Source organism: Carassius auratus, unplaced genomic scaffold (genome assembly GCF_003368295.1).
Source record: "Carassius auratus strain Wakin unplaced genomic scaffold, ASM336829v1 scaf_tig00031463, whole genome shotgun sequence".
Classification (NCBI taxonomy): domain Eukaryota; kingdom Metazoa; phylum Chordata; class Actinopteri; order Cypriniformes; family Cyprinidae; genus Carassius; species Carassius auratus.
This window is the reverse complement of record NW_020525926.1, coordinates 22,874-28,873: the sequence shown is the minus strand read 5'-3', so window position 1 is coordinate 28,873 and position 6,000 is coordinate 22,874. Positions and strand designations below refer to the sequence as shown.

The following is a 6,000-nucleotide window of genomic DNA, read 5'->3' as shown; positions in this document are numbered from 1 at the left end:
CCCCTCAATTAGACCCCCTGCCTCCAACTCTCTTATACCCCACTTTGCTTCTAATTGCGTGGTTAAATATGCAGAGTATTTAAATTAAGTGATCATTAACAATCTGGTTATTATGAGAGAAGTCCTTCTAGTCTTTCTAGGAAGATTCGCAACTGGTGGTGCTGTTGTTTTTTCGAATGGGTGGCTAATCGAACAAACACAGAACTTAACGAACACATTTTACTCGATTCATACATGCCTCAGAGACGGACGTTACATCTGTTATGAAATTAATCGTTTGTTGGAATAATCTTTGCAAGCACTTCTTGAAAAGTCGTAACACACGAGGAAAGACAAAGAAAGTCAAACCAGGACAAAATGTTATAAAGTTGGATCCAAAAAACCCACTAAGAGATTGATTCCAAAATTGAACAATACAGAAATGGAGGACAATGCATGCCACAGAAATCAAGAACAACTGGGGCTTCCATTCACCATTGAATATCTGTTGTATAATAAGGGATGCAACAATGAGAGAGCAGAACCAGAGGACAATGGATCCCCATCTGAAGGTCTTCAATGCACAGTTAATGAAACACTCTCAGAACAGAATAGTGAAAAATCAGAGGACCTTGAAAATGAAGAAAACTGATGTGAAGAAGAACACAAGAAGGCCAATCTTAAGAGTGAAGGAATGGACGAGAAGCCAGTGCAGTCCTACATTGCCCTCATTTCCATGGCCATCCTGGATTCACATGAAAAGAAGCTCCTGCTGTGTGATATTTACAAATGGATTATGGATCACTATCCTTATTTCAAAAGCAAGGCATTGTACCTTCATGAAACACACACACACAAACCAAAGCAAATATCATGAATTTTCAATCTGTCAGAGCCTTATATTTGGATCTTTATCTGTCAAACCACAGATTTTACAATTCCATTTTGATTCTCACAATTTGACAAAGATTTTTATCTGTAAAACCAAAAGTTTTGATTTAAAGTAAATTTCAGAATCATGACATCAAAATTTTGGTCAGGTGTGCATGTGGCATGGCTGACACAGAAGAGTGTATGCTGCCTGACACAGAAGAGACAAATTGTTGCTATTCATACTTTTCTGGACCTTTACAGTGTAATTTATTTGGCAGTCTATGCAACAGTCATAAGCCTCCTGGTTTTCATCCAAAATATCTTAAATTGTGTTCCGAAGACTAACAAAGCTTTTATGGGTTTGGAACAACATGGTGTAAGTGATTAATGACAAAATTTTCATTTTGGGGTAGAGTTTCCCTTGAAATCAAAATATTTTACTTTCAGGTCAGTCATAATTTAGGTTCTCTTTAAACGGGACAAGAACTGGAGAAACAGTGTCACACAATCTCTGTTTGAATGAATGCTTCATCAAATGCGGTCGCAGTGACAATGGCAAGGGACATTTCTGGGCTATTCATCCAGACAACTTTCAAGACTTCTCTAATGGGGACAACCACAGGCGACGGGCCCGGATAAGGATCCGCAGAGTCACTGGGCAGCTGCCCTTCATGCTACTCATGCATTACCAAAGCCTCAGCCTGATACGAACACTGTGCTGGTGTTGTCCACCGGCACATCCATTGATTTGTTTATCTTCCAGAGTGTACTAGAACTGGGCTGCACTTAAGACACACCGTAGGACATCGCTTCATGGATTGATATGACCGGATCTACCATCAAATTATTTCTTCATGTTGTTCAAATGCTGGAATTTTAATTGTACATACTTTGTAAGCCAGCTTTTGTAAGTGCGAAATTGTTGAGGACATCTACATTTTTTTTTTACTTTTTTTTCTCTTAAAGGAACATTCCAGGTTCAGTACTTGGAATATTGTGGCAAAATGTTGATTTCTAAATAATAATAATAATGATATTAATACCAATGATTTTAAAGGCATTGTGTCTATTTTAATATGAAATACTGCCATAATTAAAAACTAATAGAAATATATTAGAAAATAATTGTTTTTATATTATTTTCAATGGAATTTTTTTTATCATAATTATTGCATTATTGTTAAATTGTACCACAAATTTCTCTCTCAAAAAATAAATTAAAATAATTTTATGTATATATATATATATATATATATATATATATATATATATATATATATATATATATATATATATTAAATGTATGCATTTAGCAGATGCTTTTATTTAAAAAAAGTGACTTACAGTGCATTCAGGCTTTCAATTTTTACCTATGAGTTCCCGGGGAATCGAACCCCCAACCTTGCACTAGCTTGCTTGCTTGCTAACGCAACGCTCTACCAGTCGAGCTACATGAACACTATAATATAGCAACAATATAATTTAAATGAAAATGAAAAAAGTGACATTTGAGGTGTCAGGTCAATTTTGACCATGAACAACACAAGTTTGACTCCCAAATGAACAATACCAGAGAGTTACAGATATAGAAAAAGTGTGAAATCTTAGACTGCAATTAATTTCTCACCTAGTGTGTTAACATGCAAGCATCTCTTTGGGAGCACATTGCCCATAGTGTAAAAAAGTGAACAGATTCCTCAAGGCTGTGGCCACTCATGAGCTAATGTGAGTCATCTGGACAGAATAATTAGTGGCTAAAATATGATTTCAGTTTACATTCTTTTTGACACCTCTGAAAATCAGTCTCTGACTCCTACCAGCATAAGGAAGACAGCAGTCTTGTTCCACTTCACTTTCGAAAAGATGAAATGAAGACACTATGTATGTAGCCATTCATATAACCCTGACCCACTTGGAAAAAAATGTATGCACATTTATCTGAAAGTTGCTGTAAATACATACATACATACATATACATACATATATAAAATATTGACAGATTATAATATTTAAATATAGAATACAAATATTTATGTATTTAATGTAGAACTTATAAATGTATATAATATTCAAATATTTAGATTTGTTTTTAATATTATTTAAACTTGTCATAAATTGTCGATTATTTAATACAATTATATATTTATTATATTTATAAATCAAGGTTTTATATATTTTACTGGAAAAATACCATGAGAATATTTTTTGTCAACAAAGAAAAACACAGGCATGATTGTTTTTAAGGCATAATTATAGAAGAAAGGAGTGGGAACCTAGCCAAAAAAGCTAAGTTGTAAGCAATTATCACCCTTACAAAGCCATGTAATTAAATTTACTGAACAAAATCTTTCTTTTCGTTGCATTAATTTGCGTAATTCCCATGAATCGACACTTTGACAGCTTTAGGACATTAATTCTCTTGCATATGTGTGCCTTATGCTTATAAGAAAAAAGCTTTTGAACAGGTTGCAGTTTGCACTCTCTCTCTTTCTCTCTCTCTCTCTCTCTCTTCATCCACTTTATACACATGCACAAAGATTTGAGTGAATATCAGTCTGTTTTCATTGCTCTTTTTCAAATCGGTATTGACAAATGATTAAGATAAATCATCATTGCTATAATGATTGCATTTCACCATAATGGCAATGAAGTTTACAGTGCAAATGCTGTCACAGTTTGATTCCCATCTCAACACACTGTATCACTGATAAAGGCCCATGTGCATGTGTTATTGACTTCATTTTCTCATTGGAATAAAAAGCCTCAACTGCATTAAATTGTGAAGCAGTGTTTGGTGTGTTGATGCCCTTATTTATTTATTTTTTTGGATACCAGACTTATTACAACAGAATGTTGACAAACATCATTGTTGGGAAAATGTAGCTTGACAAGTTCCAGTCAAGATAATTAAGGGCATCAACACAGACCTGTCTGCTGCTTTTGACACCGTTAATCACCAGATTCTCCTGTCCACCCTCAGAAAGATGGGCATCTCTGGAACCGCACTCCTGTGGGTTAAGGCCTACCTCTCCGATAGATCCTTCAGTGTGTCTTGGAGGGGTGATGTTTCTAACACAACAACTTGCTACTGGGGTTCCTCAAGGCTCAGTACTTGGACAACTTGTCTTCTTCATCTACATGACGTCATTAGGATCTGTCATTCAGAGGCATGGCTTTTCTTATCACTGCTACGCTGATGACACCCAACTCTACTTCTCATTCCAACCAGATGACCCGACGGTAGCTGCTCGCATTTCAGCCTGTCTGAGTGACCTTAGCTGGATGAACGGCCATCACCTTCAGCTTAACCTTACTAAGACAGAACTCCTGGTGGTTCCAGCTAACCCATTGATTCATCACAACTTCTCTATACAGCTGGGCTTGTCAGCCATAACTCCTTCCAGGACAGCTAGAAACCTAGGAGTTGTGATGGAGCATCAGTTAAGCTTCACAGACCATATTGCTACAACGACCCGGTCCTGCAGATTTGCCTTATACAACATTAGGAAGATTAGACCCTTCTTGGTTGAACAAGCAACCCAACTTATTGTCCAAGCTCTTGTTCTCTCCAGACTGGACTATTGTAATGCTCTCCTGCCAGGCCTTCCTGCATGTACTGTCAATCCTCCGCAATTGATCCAGATTGCAGCAGCGAGGGTTGTCTTCATTGAGCCAAAAAAAGCTCACGTTACTCCTCTCCTCATGAGGTTGCACTGGCTACCAGTAGCCACTCGCATCAAATTCAAGGTGCTGATGCTTGACTAAAAGACGACCACTGGCACGGCACCAACTTACCTAAACTCACTGGTTAAATCTTATGTGCCCTCCAGTGCGCTCTGCAAGTGAATTACGCCTTGTGGTGTCATCCCAAAGAGGTTCAAAATCACTCTCACGGACCTTTTCCTGGACTGTGCCAATCTCAATTCGTACAGCTCAGTCTTTACTCATTTTCAAGAAACATCTGAAGACTCACCTTTTTCGCTAGCACTTAACCAACTAATACTAGGAATTTTCTTATCTTTCATATATATATATATATATATATATATATATATATATATATATATATATATATATATATATATATATATAAACACCTGGCAATGCGTTCTGTACTAGACTAACTGAGACTTGTCATGGCACTTGTATACTGTTGGTTGTTCTCTTGTTGACCTGACTGCTTCTATTGTTTTCAAGTCGCTTTGGATAAAAGCGTCAGCTAAATGATTATATGTAAATGTAAATGTAAAGATAACAGTTGTGGTGAAAGTATCTTTGTGTGTGCTGTTGTTGGCACCTAGCCTAGTTTTAGTGGAGGAAGACAGGAGAAATGTGAGAAGACTATTGTAGCAATCTATACACAATCTAACCACTAGGTGGCACAATAATCTCACTTACCCTTTACTCACAGGATTCATTTCTTCACCTTATTTTTACCTGAAATGTGGTCGCAGATATGTTTGACTTCGAGTCTTCTGGTGTCAGCTTTACCAAAAAGAGGTTCGTTTTGCTGCACTTTGTTGTTCTTGTTATTTACCTATAGCAGCAACCTATAACCTATAACAGCAACGAATGACCTTCTGATTTAGTTTTCAACCTCAACCCCACTATTTTGTCCAGCAGGCGGATCCCAAACCAACAAAACCACAGGACAATGAAACAAAGAGGACCTCTGCAAGCACCTCTACCTCCCTATCTTCATCTATCTCCAGTGGTTTCCATGGTGAAAACATTTGGTTCTGCCTGCCAGCGATCCTTTTTGACCCCTAAGGGTAACCTTTGGCCTAAGGGGTCATGGCCAGGGTCAAGAGGTCAGGAGTGGCCAGAGGGCGAAGGAGGCACTTCTGTGATTGGCTCTCTTACCAGCCCACATATTTTTTCATTTTTAGACTTTCCCTCAATTCTGCAGAAAATCCAACTAGAAGACTGTCCTTTATTTCCTACAAATACACAAATCTCATTCGAACATTGTGAGCATTTGATTACTCACAATGTGTGGAGGATGGATGCATGAATGCAGATACCGTAGCATCGATCATATTCCCTGTGGGTGAGTGTTTGTATGAAACTTCTTGTTAAGAGCTACGATATCGGCTTTGTATCACCAACTGGCCTATTCATTTCTTTCACACCTCATTCTTTATCAGT

General features: G+C 37.4%; 1 pseudogene; it reads left to right on the top strand.

Annotated features, from left to right (window-relative positions):
- Window positions 1-421: 421 nt before the first annotated feature.
- Window positions 422-1,679, top strand: LOC113080510 (hepatocyte nuclear factor 3-beta-like; annotated as a pseudogene).
- The last annotated feature ends 4,321 nt before the right edge of the window (window positions 1,680-6,000 follow it).